This window comes from Parasteatoda tepidariorum, chromosome 3, assembly GCF_982258835.1.
Source record: "Parasteatoda tepidariorum strain Cologne lab strain chromosome 3, Ptep-v5.0, whole genome shotgun sequence".
Taxonomy (NCBI): domain Eukaryota; kingdom Metazoa; phylum Arthropoda; class Arachnida; order Araneae; family Theridiidae; genus Parasteatoda; species Parasteatoda tepidariorum.
In genome coordinates this window covers 27,725,718-27,753,008 of record NC_141757.1, presented here as the reverse complement: position 1 = coordinate 27,753,008, position 27,291 = coordinate 27,725,718, and positions in this window count along the sequence as shown.

Below are 27,291 nucleotides of genomic sequence, written 5' to 3'. Positions count from 1 at the left end.
TAGATAGTTTTCCACCGTTAAGCCAAAATTATCAAAAAGCAATTACTCAACTAAAATCAAGATTCGCAAGAGATGACCAGATGGTCGAAATCTATATTAGAGAATTGTTAAGATTAGCCAGGGGCCCCCATCAGGGGGGAAGGTGGGCACACGATGCGCCCACTTAAAGCTTGGGGGGAATTTTTACACTAAATAAAACGAATAGTATGAAGATATAATTTGTAATCTGGGTACCAATTTTATGGAGAAGGAGGAATTATTCAGGGTGTGGATGGAGGTTTGTATTTGTATAGTGGGCCAGTTGAAGATAGTAATGAAAACAGAAGGGTGATGAAAATAATAGTTGAGCCGGATTAGAATTAATAAAAAGCTTTTATTTAGTAGTATATTGGCAGAGCTCGAGTTACAAAATATAAAAATATATTATCCATAAGAATTTCAGTTGAATCAATTTTGCATAATATTAATAAGGACAGGCCATGGGAGATAAATCCCCCACAACCTGCCTATTCAAAAGCCAAATTAAAAAGTACATGTAAATTGTTCCGATCGGACACAGGAAAAGCATGGGTAGGAGATCCAAAATTGGCGATCTATTAAAATATTACATAGCCAAAACAAAGCCAACCAGCCTATCAATATGGGTTTAAAAGAATACCTTGACGATCACGAGTCGCCAACAAATTTATGAGAATTATTACAACCATGCAACCGAAACATTTAGCCGTTGGAAAATTAGAATAAAAAGTTATAAATAGATTTTTGTTTTCGATTAAAGGCGACAGTGAATATATGAGCAATTCTACAAATAAACGCCAGTTAGGCGGCCGAAAAAAAATAAAAAAAAATTTGGGGGGCACACTATTTCTACATGAATTTTCTTCTTCTTTACACCCTAGAAAGGCAAGAAAAAATCGTGAACATGAAATTTTTTCTTTGTGACATACTTTAAATGCGACATACTCTTTCTGACATACTCAGATAAATCTGAGCCATTTATTCAGATAAAACGATTTTTACATAAATATAATATTATTATAATGTTTTTCTAAAATGTATTTATAGAGATTTCATACTATAAGATTATATTTTAGTATAAAAATTGGCGTTTATTTGTAGAATTGCTCATATCGTCGCCTTGAAACTAAACCGTGGTAACTCAAAAAAGCAAATTTTTCAGGAGAGCAATTTCTAACTTTCTGCGTTAATGCTGATCGCGCCAATGCGATAACGATTTATCTGCTCTCTAAATTAATTTTATTGAACTATGAAGATAATACTTTGTTTCTCTAAAAGGGTGATTTTTTTTTACACAAAGTGACCCAAATATCTCATTTTTCGATTTTTTTTGAGTTTTACGGTTTTGTTTCAAAGCGACGAGATGAGCAATTCTACAAATCAACGCGAATTAGGCGGCCAAACAAAAATAAATTTTTTTTTTGGGGGGGGCACGCTATTTCTACATGAATTTTCTTCTTTTTTATACCCTAAAAAAGCAAGAAAAAATATTAAACATGAAATTTTTTCTTTGTGACATACTTTAAATGACAAAATACCAATTTTGAATTTTTCCCGATTTTTTCAATTTACGAACTTTGATTAAATTTTTTTATTTTTGTTTTTTATACTAAAATATAATCTTATAGTATGAAATCTCTATAAATACATATTAGAGAGACATTATAATAATATTATATTCATGTAAAAATCGTTTTATCTGAATAAACGGCTCAGATTTATCTGAGTATGTCAGAAAGAGTATGTCGCATTTAAAGTATGTCACAAAGAAAAAATTTCATGTTCACGATTATTTCTCGCCTTTTTAGGGTGTATAGAAGAAGAAAATTCATGTAGAAATAGTGTGCCTCCCAAAAAAATTTTTATTTTTTTTTGGCCGCCTAACTGGCGTTTATTTGTAGAATTGCTCATATACTGCATAAGTAATGAAATAAAAAAAGTATCCGTTACATTATGCTAGAAGAGAAGAAATAAATATTTTATGTTTGTTTTAAAAAGATTAAGTTTTTGATTTATTTTAAATATAATTCTTCTATTAATAAAAAAATCAGCTTAAGTAATGAAAGATATTTTAAAAAATAGAAAATAAATATGTGTATGCCAATTGTGGCATCACAAATAGTTTTGGGGGGGAATTTAGAATTTGCCCAAGAATGCGCCCATGAGCTTGGGGGGAATGGGGGCCACTGAGATTAGTGTTGGCACAGGCTACAAAAAAAGGTCACATGCCATTGGCGACATTGTATGATAAATTGGAAACACACTTACGAGCTCTGGAATCGCTTGGCGTTAAAAGTGATATTTATGCAGCCATGCTTTACCCATTAGTAGAATCAGCTCTTCCAGAGGATCTTTTGAAGGCTTGGGAGAGATCTCGATCATCCGGAGAAATAAATGCCAGCACAGAAAAACTTCCAAAATTATTGAAATTTCTCAGAATTGAAGTTGAAAGTAAGGAACGCATACAAATAGCTCGTAGTGGATTCGGTAGCTAAGGAAGTTTTGATGTAGTTCCACCAACTGCCGCTTGTATTTATTCTGGTGTGGAGGAATACTTTTTGTGAGAAAATAAGTAGACTCGCTTCTTATTATAAAATATAATATATTAACAGCTTTGAATAATAACAATTTCAAGTTACACAATTTAATTTATAACGATAAAAAGACAGTTTTAAAAGAAAAAAGAGCATGTTTCCTTTGTTTGAAAATCGGCCATCCAGCACAACGGTGCAAAAGTTCTGTTAAATGTTTAATTTGTAATAGAAGACATTTGACAGTAATGTGTTGGAGCATAAAAAATGGTGAAAACCAAGGTCAAACAAAGTCAAGTACTAAAGGAAAAAATGATGAAAATATCAGTAGTTCTAAAACTCTTGTTAATCAACAAAAGGGTGAAAAGTTGATGCAAACACTGAGAGTAAAGGTTGAGGGCATAGATAAAACAGATAGACTCGCAAGAGTTTTGATTTATTCCGGTTCCCAAAGGTCCTATATAAAAACAGAGAGGGTAAAAAGGCTAAACTTGCCAATAGTTGGAGAAGAAACTTTATACCATGCATTATTTGGCGGAATAGAAACTAGTCAGAAAAAACACAGTGTCTACGATGTCAATATAAAATCCCTAGATGGTCAATTCGAAACTACATATCCAATGTTATCCCAGACAAAGATATGCAATTTCGTACCGTGATTAAAGAATCAAAACATTTATCCCATTCTACAGCAAAAATCAATTAACTTATCAGACGTTGGGGACAATCCTTTAGAAATGAAAGTGTTATTAGGTGCGGATGTATTGCCTCAAATTCTCACGGGTAAAATTGAAAAATTGGATGAAAATATTATGGCTATTGAAACTCGGCTTGAGTGGACAATAATGGGTCAACAACATAGAGAAGAAAAAACAAACACTATTTTAAGCTTATTCTACCAACCCAGCATTGAAGACCTTTGGAGCTTGGAGACTACTAGAATACGAGATCCAGCCGAAGCTAAAACAACAAAAATGAAGAATGAAGAAATTTTAGAATTTTTTGAACAAACTGTTCGCACATATGAAATCGGTAGATATGAGGTTAGTTTATCATGGAAGGATACTCATCATATCTTATGCAATAATCGCCAAAAGGCTGAAAGTAGACTGGTGATGCTAACAAGAAGATTAAAAAGAATTGGAAAATTCAAAGCAGAATACTTGGCTGAACTTGTACAGCGTGGTAAAGAATCAAATAACAATTTAAAAGAAGGAGACGTGGTGCTTATTGGCGATGATAATGTCAAAAGAATAAATTGGCCTTTAGCAGCTGTCTTAGAATTATATCTAGGCAAAGATGACATATCGAGAGCTGCGAAATTGAAAGCAATCCATGGAGAAAAAATAAGACCCTTACCAAAGCTGCTTCTCTTGGAAATTTCGCCTAAATAAGAAACAGATTTTTACAAACCGAAATCAGCAGTCCCTGTTTCAGAAGGAATGCTGGGAGAATATTACTTGTTATGGAAGAAAGATAAAAATACCAAATAAACTGAACTTGTGAACTATAAAACATTTTTACATTAGGACAAATAGAATTAAAAATATCATCATTTTAATCAGAAATTGTTGTGTAAAAAAGAAAAAAAAAAGAAAAGTTTAAGATTTATTTTGTTGGTGGGGAGGATGTTGCGGGTTCGCATAAGCGATATTTCATAAGAAAGCAAGAAATATTTTAGTTGTAATAAGTTGGCCACATAATACATAATATAAAAAATATAGAACAAACAATCGATAAGTGAAAAGAAAAACGTTGTCTAAAAATAGTTATTCTTCCTTTGTGTCTTCTTATGTAAAATGTCCTCGTCCTGTAAATAAATGTGCTCTTGTCTAAAACAACATGTATCTTCTTCTTGTGCGTCGTCGTCCAATGTTGGTATAAAATTCAAAGTTCGACTTCGCAACAAGTTCTTTGATAAATCAATTGAATGACTAGTCGCATTTTATTGTAAATGGGCCAGATAAGAAAAACTCGTCTCTGACGTCACCAGGGATTGTACTAGAAATTGGAAGTAATTTATTTACTTTACAATAATACGTTGTTAAAAATGCTTAGAATTAAACAAGCATACTAATGTGTTGATATTAATGTATATAAAAATATTAGCTTTTCCCTTTGCTTATTGTGTTTATTAGTCATTATCTTTGGGGATATTTCCGTATTGTGTGTATGTGTTCTGTCGTGCCAACTACAATCCCCAAGGCGCCAAATCTATATAAAACTTGCAATTAAAAAAAAATGTAGTTGTTTGCCAAGAAGTGGCTACCAGTTAGGAGTAAGCTTTTTCGCCAAGGAAAGTAAAAAAGCCACAATTAAAGTGACTTATTTCACTTGAAGGAAACACTGTACTTTTAAACACTGTATTATACCATCTTGCCATGGGAAATATATATAAGAAATATTTTGACTTTAAAGTGGAGAAATAACTGAAATATTTGTTATTAAACTTTTTTTAAAAATCGCCAATTATTTAAGCTAGTGACGTTAACAAAAGTAGAAAAATTTTGTTATGTTAATAAGAATCGCCAATGAGTAATTTCCATTTTTTTTAAAAAATTTTTAGGAGACCGTACAATGCAGTGTTGATGCAATTTTTTTAATATTAAAAAAATTAAATTATTATTAGATTAAATTAGATTATTTTTGATGCATAACTCTATGGTAAAATAAATGGCGAAATATAGCCATAGCTGTATGGCAAAGGTGTACCATAGCTTATGGAAAAATTTCTTCATAAGCTAGAGCATACCTTAGTTTTATGGCAAAAATATGCCATATAAAAAATGCTATAGGATATTCTTATGGGGTTTTGCCTATGGTAAAATTTTGCCATATACGTATGGCAAATTTTTGCCATACATGTATGGCGAAATTTAATATAAAAAATGCCATAGGATATTTCTATAGGGTTTTGCCTATTGCAAAATTTTGCCATACATATTATTGCCATACAAATTTTATGGCAAACTTATGGCAAATTTTCCTAAGGGAATTGTCTTTCAGTTTGTTTTATTAAGAAAATCAGTGAATACTGCTTTTAAATGTGTATATTTTTTTTCAAAAACATATTCTGTATGTATTTGAGTTTCTGATGAATTTTTCTGTCATAACAAAAAGTGATTGTTCTCCGACATTATGTTGCATTGATTAAAATATCAATATTATTTTTTAATTACAGTATTGAAAGCAATTAGTTATCATATTTTTGCTTACTTAAGTTTCACTTTAAAATTACACTTATCTTATTTTAGAAATTCAATGATACCTACATCGTTATGATCATGAATTATGTTGAACACTTTCAAACAAATCGATTATTGATAGAATTTTATACCAAAGTAAAAGTAACACGCGAAAGTATTTTTGTCATTATAAAAATTTAAAAAAAATAATCATGCACAATGATTTTATTGATATTTCTAAAGATAATGAAACGTTTTTAAAGGAAAGTTAAGGATTGAATGATTATCGATGTAAAATGGTTCAAAAATTTAAGTTAAATATTTTTGATTTATTATTAAGAGCAACTCATTCGAAAGTTTCTTTTCATCGTGTTGAATTAAAATTTTAGCAATATTTGATTGCATATTAAAAATTCACTATTGTATTTCCACTTTTGTTCTTAATAAAGAGGCTTTTACGAAAGATACTAAAAACTAATACAGAAACTCTGGTAAAATACAGATAAAAATGTTGAGAATGAATAATTGAGTATTTTTCAAAAAAACTACTGCAGAAGTTTTTCTTATTCTCTTTGTATGAATTCGACAGTTTTGTTTAACTAATATAATACGGGACTTTTGGACAGAAATAATTTGCTTTGAAAACAAGAAAAACACATTTCATATTATACTCATTCATGCGCTACATCAGTTTCACACGTTAATTGCCTATGAAATTCATTAAGAAATTTAATTTTTTCTAGACAATTATGAATTCTAGACGAGTTCTAACAAGAGAAGACAAAAATTTTTTTTTTTTCGTATTTGATTGATATCAACGTAATTTTATGTTTTGAAGGGATACAAGAAATATAATGTACGGTTTTTAAGCAATTTTACTCTTGGTAATTCTGCTTGTATTCTAGTAAAGTATTTGCTGTGTTACAAAATGATTGAGGAAAAACAATGTACTACAAAAAAGGCTTTGTATTTTGATTTTATAAATATTTTTATTTTTGTTACATTTCTGCAAGTTTCAACTTTTTCAAATGTGACAATTACGAAATATTTATTCAATGTTACAAAAAAAAATCTAAAAGGGACATATGAATCAAAAATTTATAGATAATTTTCATTCACACGGTAATATATAATGAGTTAATAATTTATACTAGTGGGCTGTGCCCCCTGCTCGCTAACGCTCGCCAACCCCCGAAAATTGCTACGCTATCTCATATGGTTTGCTTCGCAAACCAAGCTCGCTTCGCTCGTTACTAACTTAGGTACATTGCAAATGCACAAAATTCTAAGAATTCAAAACAATCATTCAAATCCATATAACGACTTTTTTTAAAAAAAAAAATTACATCTTTTTAGTAAATACTAAGTCATTAAAATAAATTTGAATTCAAATAAATGACATGTAATTCGTTAAACCTATTAGAAATGTGCTATAGTATAAAATCTTAAGATAAAATTTCTAAGACTGATATCTCTTTAAAAAGGTTTAAATTTTGGCTATAATTAAGTCTATTAAAAATTTGAATAAGAGAAATTGCAATGGAAAAACCCTGCATAAACAAAACATTGAATTTCGGAGGAAATCTCGTTTGGTGAGAATGCTCTCTCTTGTCAAAAAATACAAAATAAACTGACCTCAAATAAAACTCCAAGGACTTCGAATCAAATAATTAAGGAAACTACTATCACGTTTAATATAAAAGGAAGATTTATTAACTAAACAATAAAATTACAGCATCGCAGTTCCAAAAAACAAATCTCACACTCACTCAAAAAAACAATTTACATTCTAATTAGTCACCATAGCAACCACAAAACTCTTCTCGTTACCATCTATAAACTGATATATAATAAATAAATTATTTAACAAAAAATACGATGCGCATAAGCACATAATATTTTACTCTCTGGTTATTTCCGTTTCCGTTTTTAGAAGCGCTATATGTTGAGCCACCCAATCTAGATTTGGCATGTGACATTTTTAGCGCCAATTATTGGTTGATTTTCTAGCGTTGCCATTCGGAGAGTTGTAATGAGGCTTTTTTTTTATCGCCGTGTAAGAGAAATATATATATAGATTGTTAATCATGGCGCTTAAATTGCATTGATAGAAAAGCAGTAAGGTTGATCTTTAGAAGAGTAGGGTAGCATAAGCATGATGCAACTGCTCTATTATATTGCATCTGTTTAGATATAGAAGAAGATATTCCATAGTTTCATATTTGGATTTAGAAACTGTGTTTTTTCAATTTATAAAATAAAATATTTCGGAGTGAAAGAAATGTGTAATTTCTTTGAATACTCAATATTTTGGAATCCTATGGCACGTTACTTGATCATCAATTAAGTTTGGTGAGTAAAAATATAAATCGGTAGCTATAATAAAAGTATAAATTGGTATAGGTAAAAATATAATTGGTTTGGCTAATTTTCCCAAGCGAAAATTAGCCAAAAATGTCGACTTCCACCAATATTTTCTTTATTTCTTTAAACACAAAATTAAATAAAATTAAATAAACATTAAAAAATAATTGAAATTCCCTGCATTCAGCTAATTGTAGAGTACCTATAATTCTAAAGTGTTTATTTTATTAGAGTAATGATTTTATGTTACCTTAAATCTGGATGATTTAATAAGAAAATGAAGGTAGTTAGGAATTTCGTTTGCAAAGACGAATTACAGCTTAATGGAAGAATTAGAGCAAGAAGTACCATCAATTTAAGCAATTAAACTTAAATCAGCATCATTGGAAAGCTTGTATACTACCTTAAATAATTGCGATGCGAAACTGTTTGACAGAGAATTTGCCAAAGACAAATGATATGCATGTTGTCATTAAAGAATTTAATGTTAAAATGTTCCTTGCAAGATAAAAGATTGAACTTTATTTCAGTATTGAAACTGAGACTGTTGATTTGGAGTAGGCAGTTTTCCAAACTTTGTCACCAAATTTTAACAGACGCAAGCTTTAGTCACAAAAAATTAAACAAGACAAATTTGAAGGGGAAACAAAAGACTGGCAAGCTTTCTGGATGAAATTTAAGCGTATTCTCAATGATGAAGAAAAGAATATTGAAGACAAAATTCATTATGTTCTATATATTTCAATTATTATATTCAATTATTTATATTTCAATATAATTTCATTATCAGCTAGAAATATTTTAGGAAGTTTTCAACTGAATCAGAAAATTATGATAAAATAATTAAAATATTATGACTACCTTTTACATGGAAATTGATAAGAGAAAAAAAGGTAAGGTAAAGTCTTTTAAACTGTATTAAGAACTCATGGGGTACCACTTGATAGATGAAGGTAGTCGAAGCTCTTTCCCCACATTGGTGACCGGTCGTAACACCCACTTCGTAACACTAGTAACACGTCGTAACACCCACTTCGATGAATAGTTGCCGTATTTGAAAAAGACCGGGGGAGCTGTGTTAAGTTCACCGAATTTTGATAGAATGTCGTGAGAAATGTATTAAAATTACGGTTGAGTGCGTGGACTCTCCTGTGTTGCTATTAGCCGTCTAGTGTTTGCAGGATACCATTGTGTGTAAATGCGTCTGAGAAGTAACTGTGCGAGGACGACGATATCACAGCCACAAACAGCAAGTCAACTATTCTATATCAACTATTCAAAGCGGGAGTGAGCAGGTCACCAATGTGGGGAAAGTGCTTTCTACTATGTCAACTTTTATCTATCAAAAGGTAACCTACTGTTCATCAAGAATGATCAATAAACGTACCCTATCATCATCAAGATCCCCTTGATTGAATCGAGTTAACATGTTTTATATACTAATGAATTGATGTTTAATAATCGTCGTGACAATTACGCCACAACAATAGGAAAGTTAATAAATAATTAATGTTCCGCATTTTTGTTATCTGCTAGTTAATAAAATCAATCACTTAGCTTAATCATTTGGTGTAATATTTCTGCATTAACATACAAGTAATAATACTTAATAATTTTAAACATTATGTTTAAAATATTAAAATTAAATTTTTTATGACATTGAATTTTGAACTATTTACACTTCTTTTCATAAAATGTAGTAAGATAGATTCATGTGAAATTCTTCTTGAGATATATTACTGAACTATATATTACTATTTAATGCCTTGTGTAATTTCAATTAACTGATTATCAATTAATTGTCCAATTAAATTACTAATTGATGAGCATTAAATTATTCAATTAAATTAATACATTGTAATTACTGGTAATTTCAATTTAGATTATTTACCTTTCTGCGAAAGAAGAATAGAAAAGATGAAGTGTCGTTTCAGCAATACTCATCAAAATTACTCCAAGATTCGATGATCTCGAGCATTCCAAAGATAATGTCTGCAAACAACATTCAACTGAAAGTATTGCGCACTTTGTTTTTCGTTGTTTGCCTCATTGGATTTGTTCTCCAGACTTGGGAATTTATGCAACTATATTGGCGATATGAAACTGTTGTCAGTGTTACAATCACAAACAATGAGGAAGTTGAGCTACCTTCTTTCACCATATGTAATTATTCTGGGTAAGACAGACAACCATTTAACTTACTTTCATCATTACAAAAACAAAAAGGAAATATCTGAATATAAAATATTATGATGCATTGTATTTGGCGAACAAATTACATTTTGAAATCAAGTTAATTAATATCACCAACCACCATAAACGGGAATAGTAAAGAGTCCCGTTCCTTTGGAATTAGTTTTCGTCGAACGCCTAAAATGGGAAATCATCTTAATTATCGACCATTGTTGAAAAGTTCATGTAATGCCACAATAGGCAGTACATATTTCCTAGCTTTTTAAATTTCTTAATCACTCTAAGTCGAATTTTAATAGAATTGAGCTAATTATTTATTTTTATTTAATTATAATTAAAGCTAATAATATTCTTGAGAAATGGCGGAATTTGGAAAAAAAGAAATTATTATTAAGTGACCCAAACTTGGTCTACTCTCCTGATCAAGCTTTTTGGACCACGCTTCCCTCATTGCGGCTGCCCCCTATATTTTTGGATTAGAAATCCAAATCAATATAGGAAAGGTGAATTAATTTAGGGAAGGAATATTTTTCAATTAGCATATATGAGGTCACCCATTCGAATAATTTCGATTGAATCCTAGAACGTGAAGATCCACCCATTTGCTCAAATGTTTTTTAGGATAGTCATATTTAGCGCAATGTTCACATTATTACAAAACTCTTTAAAATTGATTTTACTGGAGCATTATAAAATAAAAATAAAAACAATTGTGTTGTTTTGTTCCAAGTAATATTTTTTTAAATAAATGTCAACTTTTTTATGGTTTGTTGTGAAAGATTCGAGGGAGAAAAAAAGAATTTTTTCCCTAGTTAATAGAACCACCATAGTATTCACACTAATTTAGAGGAAGTAAACAGCAATCTTTAATAAATGTCGAAAGATTGTTCTTGCTGAGAAGGAAATAGTGTTTTAACAAGTAATAAATGTAGTTAGTATGTACATAAAAATGCATGTAAAGTAAATGGAAGAACAAAAAATTAAGTAAATATATGTGGTTAATCGTCTTTTTTTTTCATCGTAAATATTTTTGCAGCTAGAGCAAAACTTTTTTCAATTAATTTATTAACCCTTTAACTTGGATTAAAGATCGCACCTTCAGATCCAAAGTAACCAGAACATTTATTTGTGCTTTAGAAGGATTTTGCAAGTTCAATAAAATGAATTGTTTAGTGAAACGTTCTTTAAGTCCTTGGACTGTTCCAAGATTCAAATGCTGAAGCTTGCTGGATTAAAATCCACTCTCAAATTTTACAATTTAAGCTCCCATACTTTCTGTAACCATACTTCCCGTGCTTTGCCCATCTCACCATGTTTCTGATATTGACTCAAGAGAGAAATTTCCTCTCATAGAAAATGAAGATTATTATAAAAGCTTATAAACAAGTCCTTTAAGAAATGTGCGAATTTTGTAGAGAAAAAAGGATTTTGATCTGCTAAGAAAACGTATAAAGGCCTGGTTTCTTAGGACAGGACGCCGTCAGTTGGAAATCAGCGCTAACCTCTGATTGGTCCATTTGTGAGTTTGATAGTATACGTCATCGAAAGCTCATCTTGAGCTACAATTGCCATCCAACTCAGCTGCAGTTGGATTACAACGTGAAGTTAACCACAGAAGCAATGGCGGACAACATCCAACAGCACATTGAAATCAGCCAAGATTTTAATTTTGACATTAAACATAGCTTTTTCATTAAGCATAGCATTCTTCATTTAGCTCAGCTACAATGTGTTTTTTCTTGGACAAAGTCATTATTTGTTCTCTAAAACACTGGTCGACAATAACAAAATCAATACAAATTCAAAATAAATATTTGTTTACGTTATTAGCGCATACGCAATGAGAGATAATGCCTGCGTTGGACCGACTGCTCAAGCTGAGCTAACAAAAAAGTATTTTTTTGCGTCCTCTCTACGTCAACTTTCCGCTGACGCCCAGATAAGGCGCTAGTTCTAAGAAACCAGGCCTTGAGATAACAAACCAGTATTTTGTTGGCGTCAGCGGGACGTAGGCACTTGTCCTAAGAAACCAGACCTTAAGGCTGGATTTTCTCAAAAATGGTGACCTAAAATCCGCGATAACTTAACATTATCGATATGTACAATTTTCACGGACTAACAAAAATGACGTAGGAAGCCAGATAACGAACAAAACAGACAACATAAAACGGAGGTCCAACTCTCTCCCTATATATGTATATGCTGACACTCTTATTTCAAGTAAAAATACATTTTGGTATTTTTTAATTACGATATACAGTCACATAGTTACTGAAAAAAAATCTGTTAGATTATCTCAATTATAAAAATCGTAAATATTAAATCCGAAATAAAAAAGATTGTTAAAAAAAGGATTTTTTCATTCATATTTTAAAATTGATCAGTAATTGATTTTGTAATTTGAAGAAATTTCATTGCTAAATACCTGTTTCCCTTAGATCTAAGTTTCCGTTAGCCGTGTTTTGGAGACTTACCCATTAACGCAGAAAAAGACACCGGTGTTTTGTGCCGGTATTTAGTAACCATAAATTATTAAAATGCTAAATATACTGTATTACTCTTATTTTGACCTAAATCAATACAAAATAATAAATGAAAAGTTTGAGAAATATGTTTAGTAAAATTAGCACTTCTTTATTAAATTTCATGCAATTTAAAGTCATTATTCTATATTTTATGCTGACCCTCGTTCCTGTGTTTATTGTTCACCTTAAATCTTCCTTTGAGAAGCACAGCATACTAAGCACTAGATCTGTTATTAGATGATAATAAATATTCCGTCCATTTTGCTGGTTAACTTAATTAAATAGGTCCACAATTTGAGGGCCTTTGCTCTAATGGGTTAAAAAAAAATTCTGTTTTTCAGACATAATATTAGATAAGTTTTATACAGGCACGATGATTGTTCAGAGAAAGGGGTATTATTTCCATAATCATTTCATGAATTCAATAAATAAATAAATTTCAACGAAACTAATAAATTATAACTGTTTGGTTTTCAGATTGCAGTCATCCTACATTTGTCGTGATCCAAGATTTAATGAAAGTTGTCAAGCACTGACTGAATTTGAGGAGTATCGGAATTTATGTGAATGTTTTCCTCAACGGTATTGTTACCTGGGCGAAGTAGAATATCCTCAGATTGTAAGTTCCAAAAAATTCCGTATTAAAGAATCAATTAATTGTGCTGGCATATACACGGTCTATTTTGTTATCATAAATGACATTTCTTTTAATCTTATTCCAGTTTGGCTTGATTTCAATATAAACTTGAAATCCGCTTTCAGTAAATCTTTTTGTTAAAGATGATTTTATCTAAAAAATGATACATATAATTTTTGTTTTATTTTATTTGGAAAAGGGAAAAAAAACAAGAAATAATATTGAGACACTTGAAATATTAAAAGATATTAAAAATACACTTCCTTTAAAACTTTAAAGGACTTCTGGAACACTTTATACTAAAATTTTCTATATTTTTCGCAGTAATGGAATACAATTTTTAAATTCAAAGTATAAGAGAACAAAAACAAGTCTCCCATTATTCAATTTCAAAGTTTATAATTTAAATAAATTATGTCTGGAGATTGTAAAGGAATATCGCAGGCGTTTTCCTCTCCTTCGATCTCTCTCTCGTGCTGCTTGCTTACCTAGATAACATCTGTAGTTAAGGCTCCTATACTATAAGAGCTGAACTATCCAGCATGTTGGAGCAGACAAGTTTGCAACTTTACGTTATGCTAAAGTATGCACAACAACAGCATATCACCCACAATGGAATGGAAAAATTGAACGGATCCACAGAACTCTAGAGACTGCTATTAGAGCACACAATTCCATTAAGTGGAATAACACAAACTCTATCAACAGTGTTGTTAGGACTAAGGTCAGCTTTACGTGGTGATACAAATTACACCATTGCACAAATGGTTTACAGACAACCTATCAAGTTACCTGGATAATTTTTTGAAACACCGAAAATTAATTTGGATACTGACACTTTTGCCAAAAATTTACAGAAACAAATGGAAATGTTAAAACCACTAGAAACTCGTCGACTATCTTCACTAAAGGTTTTTGTGAACATAAAGACATAATTGTACACACGTCTTCATACGCATTGATGGAGTTAGAAAATCACTAGAACCTCCTTATGATGTTCCCTATACGGTTGTGAAAAGATATGACAAGTATTTTACATTGTCAATTAAAAACAAAGATATTATAGTATTTATAGACAGTTTAAAACCAACATATTTGCTGAAAACTGAAGATGATATTCACGAATGCAAAAAATCGGATAGTGCAAAGTTTGCCTAAGGAAAAATTAATCGAACATTTAGAAACTGAAAAGCAATCAGATTATTTGGGTAATAAGGTTCAGAAAAAGACTACACGCTTTGGTAGACGCGTGAAATTTTCAGCACGCTGCAAAGATTATGTAACGCCTTTATTTCCATGCAAATAACTACACCAGATTTTAATAATAATAAACTTAACTTTATTCAAAACCAAAAGAAACTAGGCATTATTTTGACTCAGAGCCTCCAGCTCTTACACAACCAAGGGAGACCCTCTCCCGACCAAGACAAACATACATCTACCTTGATTCCTAGCATGCCTCCAAAGAGCTGACACAATGCACCAAGTGCGCCTGTACGATCGCCAAACAGTTGCCAAACCTTACAGATTAATTCATAGGCTATTCATTATTCGCGATCGCAACGCGCGAGTACGCCCTCTAGCGGGAGCCTGAAAATATCGGGCATTAATTCCATTGGCCCTATTGGCAATGACGGACGCCATTTTCTTAGCAGCAAATAAGAAGCGAAATTTCCCTAAGGAAAAGGGAGAAGAACTTAAAAAAACTAACCAGAACATGCCAAGCATTGAAGCAGAACACGCCAAACATTTGACGAACAATTTCTCAATAGTTTTACCTCTCTATCACCAACAACATAACTTCGGATTTCATGATCACTTGCTGTTACAGATGTGTGTATTACGGTAAAATAATTTTTTCTGTCTTCAATTCATTACAAATTAAAGTGAAGTCAACATTGCTTTCGTCATTTCAATGAATAAATATGAATTCAGAACGCACAGATATATTCTTCTTCTTCATAGAATAGTAAATATTTCTGTATCTATATAATTCGGAAAACAACAATAAAGAATCTTCCGAATTACTTGAAATAGTATCATTTGTGCTGATTATTAATAAATTTTTATCGTTTTCTTGGTAAGCATTTTTTAGATTTGAAAGATTAATTTCAACTAGAATTCAGCTATTCTGTTTTCAAGCTACATAATGATATTCATATCGAGATCATACAATTATAAAATTTTGATGTGTGGTATGTTATCTAAAAGTAATGAAGGATTAATCTGTAGATATTACTTGAAAATAAAGTTTTCAAACGAAGAACATTTCATTTGGAATTCTCCGGATTTATAAAGAAGGTGAGTGTTGATTTTTTTTTCTTATTTGATGATAGTTCTCTACAAAATGGTTTTTTACGTCTGATTCTGAACTATAAGAATGAAAAAAAGAAATAATATGACAGTTTTTTTATTTCAATATGAGGAATTTTTAAAATCGTTTTTTTTATCCTAAGAATTCTTTGTTTTACGTTTTTTAGTTTATAGTTTTTAGATAAAAATTGTCGTCAAAATACTTTTATTGAAAAATTAAATGGTATAACATTATGTGTTTATGTATACTTCTTGCATATTCTAATGTTTGAAGTAATATGATTCAGAAAAGTATGGAATAAAAATTCGGTACTTATGTATTAACGCCACCGCAGCTACAGATTTGGCAGTTTTTAAGTGCGCCAATCTACACCTAAAATTTTTGCCACAAAGCATAAAATAAAACGTAAAATAAAACACATTTAAAATCAAAGTAGTCAATCGGATTTCGGTGAGAAATGGGCCGATATAAAGTTTAACATAGATTCAAAACAAACTCTATTTTCGTTCACCTGATGACATCGCCCTATTAACTCCACTAAATAGGATTCCAAATGAGATAACATGAAACTTGAAACTTTTTGATAAAAATTGTTGTGAAAAAACTCTTTTTACAAAATTAAATTTCATAAAATTATCTGTATACTTTTTGCACATTTTAATTTTTGAAGTAATATGATTCTTAGAACTATGGAATGTAACGTTTAAATAGGCCTTTCATGTTATATCATTAAATTTAGTAAAACTATTTCTCGGGCATTAGGTTTTAACTCTTATAAGAAGATACATATTTTTTTCTGTTAATTTACAAATATTTTTCCGACGTGTTTTGGACGTTCTTTCTCCAAATAAAAATAGATACCATTCTGTTTTCGTTTGCATAAGAAAGAATATCAAACATTTTTCTTTTTTAAATTTAATTAGCCACAATAAAGAAGGAACGTTACAATGTTACACGCTACATTAAAGACGTCTCTAGAGTAACTGAATGACTGTTCAAATAGAAATCGCAGGTATTCGTCTCATACATCAACGCCCCCTATAATTCGTTGCTATCGCGAATTGTTATTTTATATTAATTTCCTTTGTATATATTGTATAGGTAATATTCTCATCATATCATAACTATATTTTTACTGGGGAAGGAATGATGTAGCAGCTTTAGTGTTCATGATTATTGTCTTATCATGATCATTGTCTCAGATGATTCAGTTTTGTCAAATATTTTAAAGACAACAGTGTTTGTTAGCTTATAATTCATATTAAAAAAGTTTTTTATTGTTCCTTCTGCAATGCTTAATTTTCTTTTATTCATTATGCCAGGTTATCTGAAAGATCAACGTAATCGGGCTAGCATAAGCAGACTACGTTACCTGATTAATATTTTTAAGGTTATCTGAAAGCACCTGTTTGTTTTGTTTATTCGCGATCGCAACGAACTATAGGGGGCGTTGTTGTATGAGACGCTTACCTGCGATTTCTATATGAACCGTCATTCAGTTACTCTGGAGACGTCGTTAATGTAGCGTGTAGCATTGCAACGTTCCTTCTTTAATGTGGCTTATTAAATTTAAAAAAGAAAAATGCTTGATCTTCTTTCTTATACAACCGAAAACAAAATGGTATCTCTTTTTATTAGAGAAGGAACATCCAAAACACATCGGAAAAATATTTGTACATTAACAGAAAAAAATATGTATATTCTTATAAGAGTTAAAACCTAATGCCCGAGAAATAGTATTACTAAATTTAATGATATAACATGAAAGGCCCATTTAAACTTTACATTCTATAGTTTTAAGAATCATATTAGTTCAAAAATTAAAATGAACAAAAAGTAGAATTTAATTTTGTAAACAACGTTTTTTGACAACAATTTTTATCAAAAAATTTCAAGTTTCAATAAAAATCATTATTTAGAAACTAAGAAACGTAAAATAAAGAATGCTGACGAAACAAAAACAAAAAAAAAAAGACAATTCTTTTTTGTCGCCATTTTTAGTGCTACGAATATTCGTCTTTGGGATTTGCCAAAAACAAAACAAGATGCAATTTTATTTTTTCAGGAGGGAAATATTTTACCGAAAAAACGAAAATGTACCAATTCCCACAACATAAAACTTTATCTTGGTAAATGTACGTTTTGGAAATGTTATTTCATTTGGAATCTTATTCATCAGAGTTCATATGGCGATATGATTGTTTTGAATCTATGCTAAACTCTATATCGGTTCATTTTCCACCGAAATCCGATTAACTATTTTGATTTTAAATAAAGTGTTTTATTTTATGAATTGTCGCAAAAATTTTAAGTGTAGATTAGCGGCTCTTAAAAACCGCCAAATCTGTAGTGACGGTGGCGTTAATACGTTAGTACCGAATTTTTATTCCATACTTTTCTGAATCATATTACTTCAAACATTGGAATATACAAGAAGTATACATAAACACATAATGTTATACCATTTAATTTTTCAAAAAAAGTATTTTGATCTTAGGATAAAAAAACGATTTTAAGAATTCTTTACATTGAAATAAAAACTTTCATATTGTTTCTTTTTTTATTATTCTTATAGTTCTTAATCAGACGTAAAAACCCATTCTGTAGTGTAGAGAACCATCATCAAATGAAAAAAAAATATTTACAAGCAAATTTTTTATTGTAAAAATCATTGCACTTACCTGATTTATGATTCCCGGAGAATTCCAAAATGATAAGTTCCTTGTTTGAAAACTTTATTCTCAAATAATAGATACATAGTTTATACCTTCATTACTTTTAGATAACATACTACACAGCAAAATTTTATAATTGATATGAATTTGAATATGTAGCTAAAAACAGAATAGCTGAATTCTAGTTGAACTTATTCTTTCAAAATTAAAAAAAACTTACCAAGAAAACGATTTAAATTAATTAAGAATCAGCAGAAATGGCACTATTTCAAGTAACTTGGATAATTTTTTATTGTTGTTTTCCAAATTATATGGATACAGAAATATATACTATTCTATAACTATTACAATTCTGTATGTTCTGAATTCATATTTATTCACTGGAATGACGAAAGCAATGTTGACTTCACTTTAATTCGTAATGAATTGAAGACAGAAGAAATGCATTTTACCTTAATACACACATCTGTAACAGTATCCGAAATCGGAAGTCATCAGTTGCAAGTTTGTTGATAATAGAAATTAAAAATTATTGAAGAATTTTTCTTCAAATGTTTGGCGTGTTCTGTTCCTGAAAGATTTACTAATATTCTGGAGATTTTTTTCAAGTTCTTCGGCCTTTTCCTTAGGGAAATTTTGTTTCCTATTTGCTGCTAAAAAATGGCGTCTGATTCAGTCAATGACTTTGATGGAACTAAATGAAAACGTGATAAATTAATGTCCGATATTTACAGGCTCCCGCTAGACGGCGTACTCGAGCGTTGCGATCGCGAATAGTTATGCTTTTTAAAACAGGTTTTTATAAAACTAAATAATTTAAAATGTACTCCAGTTTAAATAAATAAAAAAAACATAAGTTTTTAATTGAAAAGCAAAATTAAGGGAAAAAAATAGGACTTATTCGTAGAAGCGAAAGTAATAAAACGTGCCAATATTATTATTGACGTTGCAGTATCCTCACTGCTGAGTCGAACTCAAAAACGACAAAGTTACGCCACAACGTCAATGATAAAAAATTTTGGTAATAGTTACAATTTGAAGTAAAAAAATATTCAAAATAAAAAATAATATTTTTAAAAACCACGTTTTTGTAATGGAGAATAATAATTAAATATTAGTGCGTGTATGTGTGCTCTTGAGAATATGTCTATGTATATCTGTAATTGTAATTGTATCTGAATGTTGATATGGAATATGTTTGTGTATATGTGGCTGTGCATGTGTATGAGTAAGAAAATGTGTATAAGTACTGTTATGAATTTCATGAGCCCCACGTTTTTCGTTTTTCAATTTTTTTTCAATTATTATTCTCCATTACAAAAACGTGGTTTTTAAAAATATTATTTTCTATTTTGAATTTTTTTATTTTAAATTATGTATAAATTTTTTAATTTTTATTTTATGTTTTTTAAAAATTATTACTTTTCAATTATTATTCCTCACTACAAAAAACATGGTTTTTAAAAATATATTTTTTTATTTAGATTATTTTTCTTAGTCAAGACTACTATAAATAATGGAACTTTCATTTTAAATTAGGGATACAAAAATCCTTATAGAAAAACAATTCGCGATCGCAACGCTCGAGTACGCCGTCAAGCGGGAGCCTGTAAATATCAGACATTAATTTATCACGTTTTCATTTAGTTCCATCAAAATCATCGACTGATTCAGACGCCATTTTTAGCAGCAAATAAGAAACAAAATTTCCCTAAGGAAAAGGCCGAAGAACTTGAAAAAAATCTCCAGAATATTAGTAAATCTTTCAGGAACAGAACACGCCAAACATTTGAAGAAAAATTCCTCAATAATTTTTAATTTCTATTATCATCAAACTTGCAATTGATGACTTCCGATTTCGGATACTGTTACAGATGTGTGTATTAAGGTAAAATGCATTTCTTCTGTCTTCAATTCATTACGAATTAAAGTGAAGTCAACATTGCTTTCGTCATTCCAGTGAATAAATATGAATTCAGAACATACAGAATTGTAATAGTTGTAGCATATTCTTCTTCGTTATAGAATAGTATATATTTCTGTATCCATATAATTCGGAAAACAACAATAAAAAATTATCCAAGTTACTTGAAATAGTGCCATTTGTGCTGATTCTTAATTAATTTTAATCGTTTTCTTGGTAAGTTTTTTTTAGTTTTGAAAGAATAAGTTCAACTAGAATTCAACTATTCTGTTTTTAGCTACATATTCAAATTCATATCAATTATAAAATTTTGCTGTGTAGTATGTTATCTAAAAGTAATGAAGGGATAAACTGTGTATCTATTATTTGAGAATAAAGTTTTCAAACAAGGAACTTATCATTTTGGAATTCTCCGGGAATTATAAATCAGGTAAGTGCAATGATTTTTACAATAAAAAATTTGCTTGTAACTATTTTTTTTTCATTTGATGATGGTTCTCTTCAGAATGGTTTTTTACGTCTGATTAAGAACTATAAGAATAATAAAAAAAGAAACAATATGAAAGTTTTTATTTCAATGTAAAGAATTCTTAAAATCGTTTTTTTATCCTAAGAATTCTTTATTTTCCGTTTTTTAGTTTATAATTTTTTGATAAAAATTGTTCTCAAAATACTTTTTTTGAAAAATTAAATGGTATAACATTATGTGTTTATGTATACTTCTTGTATATTCCAATTTTTGAAGTAATATGATTCAGAAAAGTATGGAATAAAAATTCGGTACTTACGTATTAACGCCATCGCCGCTACAGATTTGGCGGCTTTCAAGTGCCGCCAATCTATACTTAAAATGTTTGCGACAGTTCATAAAATAAAACACTTTATTTAAAATCAAAATAGTCAATCGGATTTCGGTGGAAAATGAGCCGATATAGAGTTTAGCATATATTCAGAACAATCATATCGCCATATGAACTCTGATAAATAAGATTCCAAATGAAATAACATTTCCAAAACGTACGTTTAGTAAGATAAAGTTTCATGTTGTGGGAATTGGTACATTTTCGTTTTTTCGGTAAAATATTTCCCTCCTGAAAAAATAAAATTGTATCTTGTTTTGTTTTTGGCAAATCCCAAAGACGAATTTCGTAGCACTAAAAATGGCGACAAAAAAGAATTGTTTCTTTGCTTTTGTTTCGTCAGCATTCTTTATTTTACGTTACTTAGTTTCTAAATAATGATTTTTATTGAAACTTGAAATTTTTTGATAAAAATTGTTGTCAAAAAACTTAGCTTACAAAATTAAATTTCATAAAATTATGAGGCTTATGTATACTTTTTGTTCACTTTAATTTTTGAAGTAATATGATTCTTAAAACTATAGAATGTAAAGTTTAAATGGGCCTTTCATGTTATATCATTAAATTTAGTAATACTATTTCTCAGGCATTAGGTTTTAACTCTTATAAGAATATACATATTTTTTCTGTTTATGTGCAAATATTTTTCCGATGTGTTTTGGATATTCCTTCTCTAATAAAAAGAGATACCATTTTGTTTTCGGTTGTATAAGAAAGAATAAAAAGCATTTTTCTTTTTTAAATTTAATAAGCCACATTAAAGAAGGAACGTTGCAATGCTACACGCTACATTAACGACGTCTCCCGAGTAACTGAATGACGGTTCATATGGAAATCGCAGGTATGCGTCTCATACAACAACGCCCCCTATAGTTCGTTGCGATCGCGAATACCTTTACGACTTTCATTAGTTTTATGCTGATGATAGCCGAAACAATCTGGAAATGAATGAGGAAAAACTGGATCCTACCACGTGATTTTTCAGCCAATAAAAATACTCCGACAATGAAAATCTTTTCACCTGACATGTAATACTAATTTGAAACAATGGAATCGACAACAAAAGACAATCTCGAAAATAATTTATTTTTAAAATTTTAATTTTATTTTACTTTGTATGTCTTTTTTTTTCTTCATTTTCATGCATTGTCATCCAATTCTGAACTATGTGACAAATTTGAAGTTTGTAGCTAGTCGGGAAGTTAGTTTAAAATCGATTACAAAATTCCACCCGGACAGACATACACGAAGGCAAGTTTATATAAACGTGGTAATAATAATAATAATAATAAGCCATGCACAAAAAAGGAAAATTAATCGAAAAATGGTACTAATTCGTTTAAAAGAACACCAAAATTTGGTAAACTAATATTGATGTCGTCAACAATGCTTAATTATTTTTGGTAATAGGTACTAATTGAAATAAATAAAATATGTTATGTACTAAAAAGCTAAATTGATGGAGAAAATGTACTTGTTTGTTACGGGAAGTCACCATAATATTATTGACACCATAATGCTACTAGCATCTTAATATTTGGTATAGTTTTTACCAACCAAATATACTTTTATTAGAGTACAATGTATTTTATAGTAAATTTGGTTCCGATTAAAGCTGCATCAATATTGCGCATTTTTCTGACAGATTTCTTACTGCCGCTTAAAGATATAAATACAGGAGAAAAAAGCTTAACTGTTGTAAATTTTAAATATCATGAGTTGCCTTGAGCAACAGCATAATGCCAGATAATACTGAAAAATGCAGTTAGCCCTTATTTTCCGTGTATGTCCGGAAATTTCTATGTATGTCCATAAATTTCTGTGTATGTCCGTCTGTTTGTGTGTATACCATATTTTGACTATTCTATTCTTTTTATGTTGATTGACCCTGCGGAAGCATTGTAGGCCTAGTAGTCGTAAGAAATTTTATCTAGTTTTCAAAACTGATAGCAGAAATTTATTTATGAAAAGCCATAAAAATGTATAAGCAAAAAACTGGAGTTTTCTAGGTTTTTCCTTGAAGAAAACATGTTTCACTGATAAAAATTTCGGTCGTAAGAAACGGAATCGTGCAAGCACTCCCAGAAAAAATTATAAAAATAAATGAATTCAGTGGACTAATAAGAGTAGTGACATCAGTTTAGACGCCAGTGTTATTTAGGTATTGTTTACTTTTAAAATACTTTCTTTCCTAGTTTGAAGACATATTCCATTACATTTCCATGAGTGTTACAAATGCATTTTTTTTAAAAAGACAAACAGCTTAAAAGCAGAAAGACAAACTGCTTAAAGGTATTTATCTAAATCATTTTCAGAATTTTAACTGTATATTGTCTTAATGCTTCCTTTTCTAGAAGTACCCTACAAGATCAATTTATGAGGAGCTGTACTCCATGGATTTCGAAAACTACACCATGTATCTTCAAGACCATGACGCTATTTTTCAATCGTGTTCCTTGGGAATGACAGTGAACGATATTCGTAGCTGCAAGTACGTAAAGTTCTGATTTTTTTAAACGAAAATTATGATAAAATTTTTTTAATATTGCCGATAACCATTGCACCAAGCATTAACTATAAATATTCTCTTTTCTGGGATAAAATACGTAAATTTTTGATTTTTTTAAACAAAAACTATGATAACATTTTTTTAATAGTGCTGATAACCATTGCACCAAGCATTAACTGTAAATATTCTCTTTTCTGGGACAAAATACGCTTAAAACATGAAGGGATAATATTAATAAAAGCCTACGAGATCGATAAAAGCATATTCTCTTTCTTAATTAGAAAAAGTGTCTATGCAATTTTCTTTCTTACCATACTTCAATACTATTCCCCTCTTCCGTACTATGGTTTCTCAAAATCTTGCTTTTTTCTCCAAGACAGTACATTTCAGTGTGAAAATAGAATGAAATAGAGTTGGGAAAAAATTTAAATTTAGTAAAATCATGGAGACGGAAAGGGAAAATTAACTATCGAAAATGGGAACATCTCGTAAAACATGAGACGCCTATTTTATTTACAAAGAGTACAGTGTTCGTTAAAAAATAATAAAATGCAATCAACATGTTTCACACGTACAAACAAGCTTTACACATAACACGGCAACGTGGTAAAAGAGGTGGAGATAAAATACGAGGCTATGTTGTAAGTAAAAATAAAAACTGTGGAGTCCTTGAGAATTTTTAATAGGGTAGAGTAATGAAAATTATTAATTCTGATTCATTTTTGCGTCTAAGCTGACTGTAGAAAATATCTATTATTCTAGTTGTACTCTTTACGATGTAACTTTTGCTAAATAAAATTCAATTTATGAATCCATTTAAATTTATTTAAAAGCATAAAAAATCTAAAGATAACACTCAAAGCATTGAAATCATTGAGGTTTATTAATTCATTCGATCAATGTGATTTATGGCTCTTTAGAATTTCGTATTTTTTAGAGGCTTTTCGAAATTTATAAATTACAGTAAAATATTTTCATGATAAATTGATTAGCAAATTTAAATACAGTCTCAAGCATTAAACTTCCAAGAAATTAAGGCGTGAATACATAGTGTCTCTTAAACATGAAATTCCTTCCACACAGAAGGTTACAGAACTGAGGTCATGAAGCAAAACAATTAACTTCTAATCGGATGAAGAAATATAGCAGCAAAAATATTCAATTGATCTTACCTCATTGTGGAAAACTGACAATAAATTTGATTTCTGAAATTCCACTTTCAAATTTCTCTTACAATATATTTTGTGTTTCCAATATAATACATTTCTTATAAGTACAAAATTTGAGTGAAATCGGCTGCATAATTCCTGAGAAATCAAATTTTAAATATTCGATTTTTTATAAAATTTGATTTCTTTGGTACTATTCGCACTCAGGATTATTTTTTTCCTTTACTTTAAAAATTTTTTATGAAAACAATAAAGCTAAATAATAAAAATATAAAATGATTTTAAAAAAATTGTATGAAATAACCTTTAGATTAATAAATTTTATGATTGATTGCAAAAATAAGTTTCGATTCGATTTGGAGGTAGAACAAAATAACGCATATATTCAGTGACTCTTAAATACGCATTTTGAAATTAACACTAAAGAGTCTCAAACTTTCAACCTTTCTCCTATCTAAACTATTTAGACTCTGTTTTTTTATTTTTTTATAGTCACAGATCCAAACGTGTCGAGAAAAAGATATATTTCTTAAAGGAAAAATGCTGCTTTGAGTCTGATTAACCTGAAATGTCAATTGCTTTAATTTTTGCCCAAACTCATAAGCTCTGCTCAAAAATCCAATCATTAGATAAGAAAAAAAATGTGCTTTTTGCTAACTTTAAACTTAGAAAAAATTTATGTATGGAAACAGTCATACAAAATTCTTGAAAACCGTTCAATACCAGCTTTGAATTTGTAATAGAAAACCATCCATGTTTCTCAAACTTCTGACCATATGCTACACAAAGAAAAAATCTGAATTTTTCTTAATTTAAAATGAATTCAAGATAGTTTAAAATTAATTAGCAATAACATAAAAATAAATTGATATTTTATGAATTTATTGTTACTTTTTTTCTGAAATGGTTCAAACACTTAAATACATGTTTTTGATGCGATATTCTTAAAAAATGACACTCATTTTCGGTCACTCTATGAATGGTTTAGTTCGTATAGTTTGTCTGAAGTAAGAACTCCCCTAGCCATTCATCTGGACTGGTGGCGGTGACTATGCGGTATCGATGTATAAATATTTCAAGTAGGGGTATAGGATCATTGTTACCGAAGTAAAAATTTTTGATGGTTTTCCACTGATGAACCTGCATAATCTTCATGGTAACATTCAATAATTTCATCATAAGCTATTATAGTTTTTGATGGTGACCAACATAACTAACTATCACCTCAATGTAGGAATTCGGACTGATTTATGATGGTCCAACATCGCAATAACAACTTGTTTTGATGATTTGTTCTTGTTAAACCATCTGGAATTTCAGTCATAGTATCTTAGATATCAAATGTTGAGAACGACCATGAACCACCATCAATGTAGGAATTCGGACTGATTTATGATGGTCCAACATAGCAATAACAACTTGTTTTGATGATTTGTTCTTGTTAAACCATCTGGAATTTCAGTCATAGTATCTTAGATATCAAATGCTGGAACGACCATGAACCACCATCATTCCAATGTAGGAATTCGGACTGATTTATGATGGTCCAACATAGCAATAACAACTTGTTTTGATGATTTGTTCTTGTTAAACCATCTGGAATTTCAGTCATAGTATCTTAGATATCAAATGTTGGAACGACCATGAACCACCATCATTCCATTGTAGGAATTCGGACTGATTTATGATGGTCCAACATAGCAATAACAACTTGTTTTGATGATTTGTTCTTGTTAAACCATCTGGAATTTCAGTCATAGTATCTTAGATATCAAATGTTGGAACGACCATGAAGCACCATCATTCCAATGTAGGAATTCAGACTGATTCATGACGGTCCAACATAAAAAAACCAAATTATTTTGATGGTATATTTCTGAGAACCAACAAGAATTCCCAATAAACTATCATGGAAATGTATAGTTGGAACCATCATAAACCATTATGGATCATCATGGATTGGTCCCTGAGAGTCACACTTCCCATGATGATTAACCATCATAGTACTAAAGTAGCATTTTCGATCATGCAATGATGGACGCAACGGAAAATGTTGGATGATGGCGAACTTCAAATGTTGTTGAACCGCCATGAACTGCATTGAACCCAACATAAACTATCAAAAATTTTTGATAAGACAAATCAAAAATTTTGACTGTGGTTTGGACAGGGTTTGGCTCGGGAGGCGAAAGAAAGTGAATATTTTTGTTCGATCTATTATGTTAGCCCTATAGTGAAGAGAAGCTGCCCTCCTTGAAATGTGCTATTCTTGATACCATAGCCGCAGACAGCCTCAGACTTTGTGGCGGGGGGATTCAGACATTACACTAACAATACATTTTGCAGAGCATTAATACAACATTTCTTCTATTAAATTACAAATGTCT